The sequence below is a fragment of the Stylophora pistillata genome, chromosome 14 (genome assembly GCF_964205215.1).
Source record: "Stylophora pistillata chromosome 14, jaStyPist1.2, whole genome shotgun sequence".
NCBI lineage: Eukaryota > Metazoa > Cnidaria > Anthozoa > Scleractinia > Pocilloporidae > Stylophora > Stylophora pistillata.
The window spans coordinates 6171150-6184983 of NC_142532.1; the positions used below are offsets into that span (position 1 = coordinate 6171150).

The 13834-nt window shown below is 37.2% G+C and overlaps 2 pseudogenes; both read left to right on the forward strand.

Moving 5' to 3' along the window:
- Positions 1-1519: 1519 nt before the first annotated feature.
- LOC148716259 (E3 ubiquitin-protein ligase TRIM45-like) lies at positions 1520-4320 on the forward strand (annotated as a pseudogene).
- Positions 4321-5276: 956 nt separating this feature from the next.
- LOC148716260 (tripartite motif-containing protein 3-like) lies at positions 5277-8741 on the forward strand (annotated as a pseudogene).
- Positions 8742-13834: the final 5093 nt, after the last annotated feature.

Sequence of the window (13834 nt, forward strand, 5' to 3'; positions counted from 1 at the left end):
GTCGCTTTCTGAACCAAAACATTTTATTCTTGAAGTAGTTCAGTTCTAATGGCAATGGGTCGCGATGGGTTCAGACACTACTTCTGCTTAATCGTCAATGGTTTTTTAACTTCTTTTGAGACTTAGAGAAAAACCAGTCAAGGACGAACTTTGATGAAAAAGTGTTGAAGCAAGATTCTTACCGTCAATTTACAGGATTAAATGCATATCTTAAATTACTGTTTGTTGACAAAAGCATTTCAAAGTTGCGTTGCTTGTGCGTAGCCTGCTTAGGGATTGTAAAATTAATGTCTCACTAATGATGAATAATTACAAAGATTGAATTTGACAGAAAACAGAAAATTGCTGCAAAAAGAAGGGGGAGAGGGAGAGCAGCATTGTTCACATTTTAAAGAACTATGAAGGGCAACAAATTCGTTAAATGAACCTTTTAATCGTGGTTTGCACATGACCCCAAAGTTTTTCCTTTAATTACAGGCGATGAATTCTCTCCTCTTTCATTAACAATAGAACTTCTACAACGGATTTTGTAAAGATAAAGTTTGGAGGCAAATATAAATTCACTTCAATAATGCAGTAGATAAACAGTTTCACGTTACAACCAGGTCAACTGAGCCAAGGAGAATGACAAATCAAAAATAGATGAGTACACACTTATTCTGTTTTGTTTTCTAAGAATGTGAAACAAAGACTGTTTCTTTCATTTTTGTTTTTAAAAACTGTCTGTCCTCACGCAAAACTACAGGCAAAAAAGTTTTTCACAATCGGGACACCGATGGAAATTTTTACGACTAAGAAGGACAATCTGATCGCAAAGGACGGATCTGCTGTCTTGTACGTGTGAATCGATTCTGTTTTATGATTTGTAATCGTCCGAGTAAGAGTAGACCATAAGACTGTTGTTTGTGAACGTGACAGACCGTTTCGGCATTACCCTGTGCAGAAGTTATCATTAAAGGAAAAGGTTGAGTGGTTCGCCAGTCAAAATGAACCGTTTGAAGGCTTTGAAACATTTTTAAAAACAATGGACTCATAAACTATTCTTTATCTGACTCTAATAATCACATTACTTCCGCTTATGTTTCCGAGAGATCAGTTACTTCCGATGAAAACAGTTCTTTTCAAGGATCCCCTTCTTCGGGAAGATCAAAAAGCTAAAACAACTCTTACTCCCGGGTTCAATCGTACTGAGAAATTAAATATTCCAGCTGTCTTGTCGTGCACGGCGTTCTACTTCACCTAGGAACAAAAAAAAGCACTGCATACAATATCAGGCCAAACGAAGAACGCAAAGACTAATTACACCCCTCGCTTTCAATTTGTGATAAACACCTCATTCTCCTTATTTCGTTTTCCATTGCATATGTCTTCATCTATGCCGTTAGTGAATGGCTTTCATTTAAAAGGAGCGTGACAGAAACTAAGGCTTCAGCACAACCGACCAAGGCTATTTATAATAAATGAGAAAATAACTTTCACATTGACATAACGTCACAAAAAAGGTAAACTTACTGATTGAATTTAGTTGGCCACAAGAGCTCAGCTGTCATGGACTTTGTTCTGTTTTCTAAGAATCAAAAATTACAACTTAAATTTCACAAGTGTCTGTTTCCATTCGTCGCTTGAATAATCTGTGCTTCAAGGTGATCACTATGGAACCCCTCATGGAAAACCTCAAGAAACAAGTAACGTGCTCAAGTTGTCTCGATACCTACACAGAACCGAAAATAATATCGTGCTTCCACACTTTTTGCTGTAAGTGTTTGGAGGAACATGCAAGAAAAAGCCACAGACAGAGGAAATTCCGATGCCCCGAGTGTAAGGCGGAAATCGATTTACCAAAAGACAATCGCTTCGACCGTTTGCCCAACAGTTTTTACCATAACAGTTTCCTAGGTCTCCTTCAAACAGAAGATCGCGAGGCATTGATGTAGCCGCCATTTTGCTCGCAACACAAGAACGAAAGAACTCGTTATTTCTGCTCTTCCTGCGAAGCATGTGTTTGTCCTGTTTGACTCGCTCAACACCACCAACGACATGAGTTCGACGTTATTGAAAATGCAGTGGAAGAGGATAGGAAAAACATCATGTCGAACGTTGAGACCATCAAGGAAAAGGCAAACTTCTTTCGAGTAGAGATAAGAAAACTTGATAAAACATCTAGGGATGTGGAAATGATTATCGAAATCGCTAAACATAAAGTGTCAGAGGCAGCTGCACATGTGATCACAAAGACGCGACAGCAACAAAAACAACTGTTTGAGTCCCTTGAAACGACGCGTAGGAAGAGGATTGAGCGAATAACTCGGCTAAACAAGAACTGGAATCTCTGGTAAAACAAATGAACCAAGCAGCTGAGTTTTCGGAGAATCTGGCGCAGAGAAGCTCAGGCTTCGATATTATACAGAGCAAGACAACTTTAAGGCAGAAATTTGACGAGCTTCGTAGAGTTGAAGTTCCAAAACATGACCAGAACGTATCAACACAAAAAGACTGGCAACTGGTCTTTATTCAACTCACCGAGGAACCAGCAAACGCAACTAAATCAACTCTGGAAAGACTGGATCCAATTTTAGGCTGGTGTACAAGCAGAGTTCACGTTATGTCCAAAAGCCTCTGGAGGAGAGATTATTTACCAGGCTTATCTTAAGGATCAAGTTAAATTGCTGATAAAACCTGCCAAAGATGTAACAAACATGACAATTCAAGAAAAAGAAGAAGGCAATCTTGGGTTGAAGTTTACACCTAAAGTGCCTGGTGCCTACAATGTAGAAGTGGGGATTAATGCCGAAATGCTTCCGTTCTGTCCGTTCACTTTGCCAGTGAAAGAAAGTGAACTTGTCGTTGTCGGTGAGTTGGACTTGAAGTTCATCCCAGGGCAAGAGTTGAAGGGACCCAGTGGAATCGCTGTAAACAGGCAAGGATATATAGTTGTCGCAGATCCTCAAGGAAACTGTGTTTTTGTATTCAATGAAAAAGGTGACTGTTTAAGAAAAATTAGAGAAAGAACAGATCCTGGACAATTTAAATATCCAAATGGAGTGACGTTTTTAAACGACGACGAAATTCTTGTTGCAGATCTACTAAATAATAAAATACAACACATAAATATCCATACAGGTTCTGTTTCGGAAACCTTTGGAGAAACAGGTGAAGGAAAAGGTCACTTTTTGAATCCATGTGGTATTTGTCTTGACGACGCAGAGCGTATTGTTGTTACTGAATACTCAAATGAAAGAGTTCAAGTTATGTCGAAAGAGGGTGAAGCTATATTCACAATAGGAGACAATTGACCAGAAAAACTCTGCTCATCATACAGCTGTATTCCTTACAAAAACATTTTCCTAATTACTGAAAGAAGCAGTTGCCTTGTAAAAGCATTTGATTCGTAAGGAAGGTTCTTGTGCAAGTTTGGAAAACAAGGGAATCAGGATGGACAGTTTAACGAACCTCGTGGCATGTGTTTGGACGACTCCAATAATCTTCTCGTGTGTGATGTTGGCAATAACAGAGTTCAGCAATTCTCTTTGGACGGTCGCTTTTCAGCAAAACTGTCGTTCCTTTACAAGGTCCAAATCGAATTATATCAGCGCCAGATGGGTGTATACTAGTCGTTTCCAGGACAACTCAGAAAATGTACATACTGAAGTAAATGTATTGTTATTCCACTAATCATTTAAATGCTGTATCCCTGCGGAAACTAAAATTGAATATATACTTTTTATACACAAAGTTGGTCAAAGTGGCAAAAATGCTCATCGGTGTAAATGCTTCCTTGGGCCTCAAAAACAGAAGTCGGGGGGGGGTGGTTAGCACGCCACTGACTGATGTGTCACGCACAATCAAGTATATGTTGTAGTTCAATTTTATCCTTGGGTTCAAATTTTATTTTCCTTTGTTTCAAACTCATTATCATGCATTAACATGACCGAGAACAAAGGAAAATAAAATTTGAATCAAGGATAAAATTGAACTACAACATATATACTATGAAAACTATCGTTAGAAAAGAGATCTTGAATGAGTCTAAGATAAGTTTAGCATTTTATCAATTAGTCTGCCTCTCGACTTGTTCTGGTCGAATAAGAAGACCACATTTTTAAGAGGGCAGTACCTTTATTGAGGCAGAGAATTGTAACATGTTCCAATGTACTATGGAGAAAAATTTAGTGAAATGAATTTGAGAAAACAAAAAAACAGGCACAATCAATGGGAAGCTAATAATATGTGCCATGTAAACGTGCTTTTAAGTTAGTTTGGAGAAAAAAATATATCGATAAATTATAGGGTATAATTTTAAACGTGATTTTAAACACTGATTTTAAAGAATTGTTTGTTGACAAAAACACTTAGTATTGCAAAGTTGCGTTGCTTGTATGTAGGCTTCTTAAAGGTCGTAACATTAGTTCGTCACGAGCGTTGAACAATCTCAAAGATTGAATCTGAGAGAAAGTTGATGAGAAAAACAAAATCAAAGTGAACAATTCAATTTAAGGAGCTACGAAGGGCGACAATTTCGTTAAATGAACCTATCAATTGTGTTTTGCGCTCGTCATAAGGCCCCGAGGTTTTTCCTTCTATTTCAGGCGATGTATTTTCCTCTTTCACTAACAATAAAATTTCAAGAACGGATTTTGTAAATGTAAATCTTTTATGCAAATATAAATTCACTTCAATAACGCAGTAGATAACAGTCTAACGTTACAACGAGGTCAACTGAGCCAAGAAAAGTGACAGGACGAAAATAGATGAGTCCACACTGACTTTGTTTTGTTTTCTAGCAATCTGAAACAAAGTTTCTTTGAATTTGTTTTTGTAAGTACTGTCTATCCTCATGTAATTCCACAGGCTACACTGATTTTCACATATGGAACACTGATGGAAATTTTACGACTATAAGGCAAAATCCAACCGAATCTGCTGTCTTGTTGTGAATCGATTCTGTTTTATAACCGTCCGTGTAAGGGTAGACCATAAAAGACTGTTCCATATTTATCTTCATCTGACCCGTTGTTGAATAACTTTCATTTTAGAGAAGCGTGACAGAAAGGCTTCAGCGCAACCGACTCGTCTATTTATCAGAAAGGAAAAAATTACTTTCAAATTGACATAAGGTCACAAAATGGGTCATCTAACTGCTTTAATGTGATTGGCCTCAAAAACTCAACTGTCAGGAACTTTGTTCTGTTTTCTAGGAATCAAAAATTACATTTTAGATTTCACAAGTGTCTGTTTGTATCCGTCGCATGAATAGTCTGTACTTCAAGACGAACGTAATGGACCCCCTCGTGGAAAACCTCAAGAAAAAAGTAACGTGCTCAATTTGTCTCGATACCAACACAGAACCGAAAATAATATCGCGCTTCCACACTTTTTGCTGTAAGTTTTTGGAGGAACATGCAAGAAAAAGCCACAGACAAGGGAAATTTCGATGCCCCGAGTGTCAGGTGGAAATAGATTTACCAAAAGACAATCGTTTTGACCGTTTGCACAACAGCTTTTACCATAACGGTTTCCTAGGTCTCCTTAAAACGGAAGATTGCGAAGCCTTGCTGAAAACTCCATTTTGCTCGCAACACAAGAGCAAAAGAATAAGTTATTTCTGCTCTTCCTGTAAAGCATGTATTTGTCCTGTTTGCTTCGCTGAAGACCATCGCGGACATGATTCGAAGTTATTGAAAATGCCATGGAAGAGGATAAGAAACACATCATGTCAAACGTCGAGATCATCAAGGAAAAGGCGAACTTGTTTCGAGCAGAGATTAGAAAACTGGACAAAACATCTGAAGATGTGGAAATGATTATCGCAATCGCTAAGAGGTGTCAGAGGCAGCCGAACTAGTGATCACAAAGACGAGACGGCGAGAAAAACAGTTGTTAGAGTCCCTAAAAACGACGCTTAGGAAGAAAATCGTGCTAATTAACTCGGCTAAACGAGATTTGGAATCTCTGGTGCAACAAATAAACCAAGCCGCTGAGTTTGCGGAGAATCTGGTGCAGAGAAGCTCAGGCTTCGATATTATACAGACCAAGACAACTTTGAGGGACAAGTTTGAAGACCTTCGTGGAGTTGAAGTTCCGAAATATCACCAGACAAATTTATCGCGGTATCGCAACAAGACTTCAAACTGGGTTTCATTCAACTCACCGAGAAACCGGCAAACACAGCTAAATCAACTCTGGAAAGACTGGATAAAGCTGTTCAGGCTAGCGTAGAAGCAGAGTTTGCGTTATGTCCAAAAACCTCTAGAGGAAAGATTAGTGACCACGCTGATCTTAAAGATCAAGTTGAACTCCTGATAAAACCCACCAAAGATGTAACAAACGTAACCGTACAAGAAAAAGAACACGGCAATCTCAGGCTAAAGTTTCAATCAATCAATAAACTTTATTTAAGGAGGGACGCTCATTAACCCAAGGAGTTATCTAACATGAGGCCCTCACACTACTGAAACATTGACATCAAATATAAAAAAAATACATAATGACAAAGTATAAATAATTAATGAACATGTCTATACATAAGAGTGAAAATAGAAAAAAACTTACAGAGTATCACGGAGAATTGTTGATTAAGATTAACTATTGAAAAACTTAAAAGAAAAGACTATGATGTACAACTGCAACGAAGTTTGTAGCGGCAATTGGGACAAAGCAACGTTTCCAGGTGAGAAGCACGAGAGGTAAAGGTTAGAAAAAGAGAGAGAACTTTACCTTTGAAGGCAGACAGATTAGTCGAAAAAGAGGTACAGGGGTTTGGGAAGGGTAAAGTTCTTTAAGGTCGGAGTCAAGACAATTGAAGAGCGAGGCTACACTGAAAGCGAAAGTGCGTTTACCGCAATTTGAGCGGGGATAAGGAAGTTGAAGGTCAAGGTTACAAGCTCTAGTAATAGCACCAGTTATTCGTCTAGAAGACAAGAAATGGAAAGATTGTTTGAGATAGCTTGGTGCTTCAGGATTGTTAAGAATATTAAAGAGGAGGACAACCTTTCTAAGGTTAACTAAGAGAAAAATGGGGAGCCATTTGAGTTTGGCAAAGAGACTGACTGAGGACTGATGCCAGTCGGCGTCAAGGATAAGGCGAGCTGACTGTTTTTGAGGACGAAGTAGACGGAGAAGAAGAGTTTTAGAGCAAGTACCCCAAACAGTGGAACAGTACAACAAAGAAGAGTGGATACAAGAGTTATAGTAATTCAAAGAGCAGTTATGAGTAAGAAATGGTTTGATACGTTTCAGAAGCGAAAGTCTGCTCCTAATGAGAGAGCACATATTGCTGATGTAGCTTTCCCAGGAAAGAGAGGAATCAATTGTTATGCCAATCAATTTAGCATGCGGGACTCGCTCAATAAAGTTACCGTTAACAACAATATCAAAAAGAGGTTCAGATAGATGAGCATATTTCTGAGATTTAGTAAAGAGAAGAGCCTTAGTTTTGATAAAATTAAGTGCCATCCTATTAAGACAGCCCAAGCAAAACTTTGAGTAGTAACGGAGGTAAGACAGTTATTTAAGCAAGGGAAAGAAGAACCTTTCACTAGAGCAGAGGTATCATCAGCAAACATGGTAAGATCAACATCCGAAGACACATAGAGAGGTAGATCATTTATGAAGAGCAAAAAGAACAAAGGACCCAAGATGCTACCTTACGGGACACCAAGAGATATAGGACAAGACTCAGATAGGACTCCCTTGAAGGTTGTACGTTGTGAGCGATTTGACAAGTACGAGGTGAACCACTCAACAAGAGGATGGAGAACAACCACAGGAGTTGAATTTAAAAAGAAGCACAGAATAATCAACTAGATTGAAGGCCTTTTTTAGGTCAACAAGTAAGTTTACACCTACAGTGCCTGGCGCTTATAGTGTTCTACTGAAGATTAATGGCAAAAAGCTTCCGACCTGCCCGTTCACTTTGCCAGTGAAAAACCGTAAACTTGTCGTAGTCGGCGAGTTGGACTTGAACTTCAACCAAGGGCAAGAGTTAAAAAGGACCCGATGGAATAGCTGTCAACAAGCAAGGTGACATTGTTGTCAAAGATATTTGCGGACACTGTGTTTATGTCTTCAATAAAGAAGGACACTGTTTAAGACGAATTGGAGAAGAAGGAAGAGCTCCTGGACAATTCAAAGATCCCGCTGGCGTGTTGTTTTTAAACGACAACGAAATTCTTATTGCGGATCAATTAAATAATAGAATACAACACATAAATATCCCGACGGGTTCTGTTTTGAGAACCTGTGGTTCTGTTTTGAGTTCACTTGGTATTTGTCTTGACGATACAAAACGCATTGTTGTGACTGAATTCCACAACAATAGAGTTCAAGTCATGTCAAAAGAGGGCAAAACTATTTTCACAATAGGAGACAGTGGACCAGAGAAACTCAGCAGACCATACAGCTGTGTTCCTCACAAAAACATTTTCCTGGTATCTGAAAGAGACAGTCACTGCATAAAAGCATTTGATTCGTCAGGAACGTTCTTGTACAAGTTTGGAGAAAAAGGGAAACAAGACGGACAGATCAACACATCCTGTGGCATGTGTTTAGACGGCTCCAGTAATCTTCTTGTTTGTGACTTTGACAATAACAGAGTTCGGCAATTTTCTTTAGACGGTCGCTTTACAGGCAAAACTATCGTTCCTTTGGAAGGTCCAATTCGAATTGCAACAGCACCAGATGGGCGTATACTGGTCGTTTCCATAACAACCAGGAAAATATACATACTAAAGTAAATGCGTTGTTCTTCTACCAATCATTCAATTCAGAAACTAAATTGAATCATTTTTTTTAAAGCAATTTCAAGTTTGACTCTCAAGTTTTCAGTCACTCCATACAAAAGACAGGGAAGGGTAACCATAATTGATGATAACCTGTGAGAGTTCTCAACTAAAAATTATTCATTCAAAATCCCTTACCCTGACAAGAAATTTACACTAATAAAAAAATTACCCTCTACATGTAAATTCAAATTTCCTTGGAAATAGGTAAAAATTTCAGTTCTTGCATTTCCTAATTCTGTTCATTTCTGATCATCTTTTTTCACCTTTCTTGTTAAGATGACCACAATGGGCAAAACTACTGCTGGCATTTGTAAAGAGAAGGAGGTTGTGCCCTCCAGATATATGCACCTAATGTACTGTGAATCTTACCCCTTTGAATTTCACCCTTTAACTTCCAGAAGCGATTAAAATGTAACTTCTCCTCATAATATTCATACATTACCCAGAATACTCAATCTTATCAGGAAGAAGTTGTTATCCTGATCTAACACCAAATTCTCATAACCAATTTACAAGGAAATGTGTAGCAGCTAGAGGGGAGAATTAACTATCAGATCTTGGGAATTGAAGGGTTAAGGGGTTAAAGTAGCAGTTCTTGAAGCAGAAATTCTCCTGAGAAAATTCCATGTGTCAAGTACACATCCGCTGAGATTTAAGATTCTATCAGCTGCTAGACATGTATTCTTAAATGATAAAAGATCAAATTTCTAGCTTAAGAGTTAGTTTTAGTGGCACTATATCAAGCTGTTAACAGTTTCGTATGCATCATTGTCCAAGTTTCTTTTTTCGTGTCTTGCAACAAAAGGACGTGACTAATTTCCAACGATAGACCGCCGTCGAGATGTTGTAGTAGTCCTTCTTGATCTATCGGCGGCTTTTGGCACCATTGAGCATGTGATCCTGGTGGAAAGACTCGAATCCTACTTTGGTTCTCACAATTGACGCTGAAATGGTTTAGATCATACCTTGAAAACCGTCGTCAATCAATAATTATTAGAGATCAAGTGTCCACTCCTCGTGTTCTTCGTTATGGTGTCCCACAAGGCTCCATACTTGGACCCCTACTTTTCACCCTGTATATTGCCCTCTGCAAGATGTCATTGCTCGCCACAATCTCGACTCTTTGTTTTATGCCGATGACACTAATTAATATATTACTATCGATCCCGCAAATCAGGCCCCGTCTATGACTGCCCTCCAAACCTGCATTGAGGACGTGATGCGATGGAATACCCAAAATATGCTAAGAAGTAATGCTGAAAAGGCTGAAGTTATTTTATTCACCTCCCGATTTACCAAGACACCTAACATTGAGAAGCTCTTTTTTCACAGTACCGTCATTGAACTACCTGAGAAAGTACGTGATCTTGGTGTTATTTTAGATAAAAATCTAACACTGACATACCATATTAATGAGACATGCAGGAAAGCAACTAATGCCATCAGATCCATAGCATTCGTAAATAACTCACAAATGAAAACCTTAAACTATTAGTCAATGCTCTCGTAATATCACGACTGGACTACTGTAACAGTATCCTCTATGGTTTACCGAAACGGGAACTCGACAAACTCCAGAGAGTTCAAAACATTGCAGCACGTCTTATTACCGGATCTAAACAATATGATCACATCAAACCTGCTCTTCAAAAACTACACAGGCTGCCAGTTGAATGAAGTATAATAATTATTTAAAGTTATTCTTATTACTTTTAAGATTCTTTATGGACTTTCTCCGGTCTATTTGTCGTCCCTGTTACAAGAATATCATCCACCACGTACTCTACGTTCATCTTCCAAATCACTTCTTACTGCAGCCACTATAAACTCTGTGACATACGGTGAACGTGCGTTCTCCTTCTGTGCACCTACATTATGGAATACTCTTCCTGATTCTCTTGAATCTGCAGCTTCTCTTTCGTCTTTTAAATCTGCCCTTATTCCTACATTCCTATTCCGGAAATTTTATTTTTAGTATTGTGAAACACTACATAGGTTTTTATCCCATTTAACTTTACTTTTGATAGTGTAGGTACTACTGACTGTTAGTATCATTGTTATATTTTATTTTTATTATGCTATGAAAGCGCATTGAGATTCTTAAATGCGCTCATAAAAACCTTACTATTATTATTATTATTTCCAGTCATCTTGACAAAACAAGTGAATAAAGGCTGAAAGTTTCTAAAGAAACTGTGGTGCTGCGTCGGTGGGGGTAACAAGATAATTGGTTATAACAACTAAGTTGAAATTGTAAATTGGCCACCGTAACGAATAAAAAAGCTGACGTTTCGAAGGGCTAACGCTCGAAACGTCAGCTTTTTTTTCGTTACGGTGGCCCATTTACAATTTCAACTTAGTTGATATAACCAATTATCTTGACAAAACAAGCTTAGTCAATATCAGATTTATCACATGGCAATAAAATTGATAAGAATCAAGAAGGAATCATTTACTTTTTCAAGAGCCAAACCAGATGGCCATCGTAAGGGTTAACTTAGAAGCTGGTAGACATTCCCTCCAGTACAGAGGACCTCATATCTGGAACTTTTTAAATAATAAAGTTAAGCTTTCTGGAGTCAGTTTTAATTATTTTAAGGATATTTTGAGAAAATCTTCCTTCCATAACCATAATTTTTCCTTTGATAAGGAAGCTATTGTAATAAGGAATAAGAACTGTAGATACTTCTTAGGCTAAATAGGGTATTTTAACAATTAACTTAAAAATTTTAAGATAGTTTTCTCTTTTAGATTGGTTTTTAGAAGTCTTTAGCAGTGTGAGTATTAATATCATTTCACTACTTTAGTAATTTGTAGGTCCACATCAGCCTTCCTGGCTGCCTATTTTTAACCTGCATTACCAAATAAAATGATGATGATGATGAAATGTGATTGTGTATGCTTTTTTTTTCACTCAAAATTGAAAAATAATGTGATCTGAAAGGTTTACATTGATGAGTAAATTTCTCTGTGAAATAAATATCAGAAAGCTGTCAACTTAATAAATTTTTTAAGTCCTCTCCACACAAAATGTTTCCCTGTGCAAGATCAGAGCAGGCAATCTGCAATGGCAAGATGGGCCCATCTTGCCCACTTAGGTAGCCAATAAAACACAGGATTCGTTTTCACTTGCCCAAGGGCACTGCCAGCTATATAATACAATCTAATATCACAATATCTACTTTGTTTAACTGTGATTTAAAAAAAAAACAATTGTTACGATTTTTCAATAAATGGTAACTTATTCCCTAAAGCTAAAGGGGAGAATTTGTGATCAGGGCCCAGTTTTTCGAAGGCTGATTACTGTTGACCCAGGGTTAAATTTTAATCCAGGTTTCTATATTTTGCTGTTCAAGAGCCGTTTTGGAATAATTTTCCCTCTTATTTTTAGAGCACTCAATCATCAAATTTTAAACAAAAAGCAGTAAACTGAATTTGTTCCACAAGCTTTCAGATCTGAAATCAAATTTCACATTAACCCTGGGTTATCTTAATCCAGCTTTGAACAACTCGGCCCAGATCTTGAGTGTTAAAGGGTTCAATACTGATTAGTTGTGGACTCACTCAGCCGCACCTTGTGAGTCCACAACATTTTGACCACTGCGATGACAAATATAGTTGTTAAGAAGAGTACAGACCACACTAAACCACTGTCAATTTGTCAAATTATTTATTATTTGTAAAACATTCAATGACAGATTCAATCTCTACCTTTGAATTTCTTTCTGACTTTCTTCTCACTAAGCATACTTCAACCAGTTACTTATCACTGATCTGTTTTTATGAAGGTTGTCTTCAAATGCCTGGCAAAATAAAATAGAATTATTGTCATAAATTCATTAAATTTATAATTATTACTAATAATAGTTTGATTTAAGATCAATATTAATCCAACTCCTAATAAATCAAATATATATCAAAACTTTCTTTTTCAAAGTTAGTACTCTTGTAATTCATCAGGATACCTGATCTTCTGTTTGGGAGGCTGAAATGGAATGTCAATTGGTAAACCTTTAACTCCCCAAAGTGATTAACATGAAACTTCTCCCTGTAATATCCATACGTTATCCAGCAAACAGATAATGAGAAGATTCAAACTTTTCTTTAACTGATTTACTGGGAAATGTGTAGCAGATACAGGGGAAAATTAACAGTAAGATCTTGGGAACTTTAAGAGTCATCTTAAATCAGCAAACAAATTGGTATGTAGAATTAATAATATATAAATCTCTTGTTTTTATTGTGGACAACCTAAATCATTTTGGTATAATGGGATGGGATGTAATTGAACTGATTTCAAGTTTGGTATTACTGCATTGTTTTTCTTTTCAATCTTTAATTCTAAAAAGAGGGAACCTTGCGAAAAGAAGAATTTACAAAGTCTACTCTTTAAAAGGTGGAATGTATCTTTCAAAAGTGGAAGCTGTACTGGCAAGTTAAAGCAGACCAATAAAAATTCATTGCTTATTTGGGAACAAGTATCTGAAATTCCACAGCTTGGGAGTCAAGAGTTAAATCAATTCTCGTAACAATTAATTTTGGTTGAAGTTGAAAATAAAGCCCAGTATCATAAGGAGTTTGCAAGAAAAATTGGTTACGAAAATAATGTTCTGGAATATTTTCTCTCACTTTGACAATCTAAATATCTTTCTGTTTGGAATACAACAATTTATCCAAAAAGTTTGCAATTAACACTTAATAATGGAATTATAAAGACAGCTGCAGTATCTACTATTTAACTTACTGGTGGAACCAATTGACTGCTTCTCCTTTGCTTCTCTCAAGAGTTGTTCAGCTGTGATCTGAACTGGAACTGGGGCCTTTTTCTTCACCTGAAAATATCAACAAATGTCATCAGTAAATAACACCAACTTACAGCACCTTATCTGGAGACATTAAACAAAACTTTGCACACCAATGGTGGAAAATTTGAAAGCCAGTAATATTTGAAGCAGGCAAACTTGTTGATGTTTTGCATTGGTTGTAGAAATTTAAAAATCATATCAGGCAAAAATAGGCAAGATTTAACTTTTTGAGCCTGGGATAAATGTTTG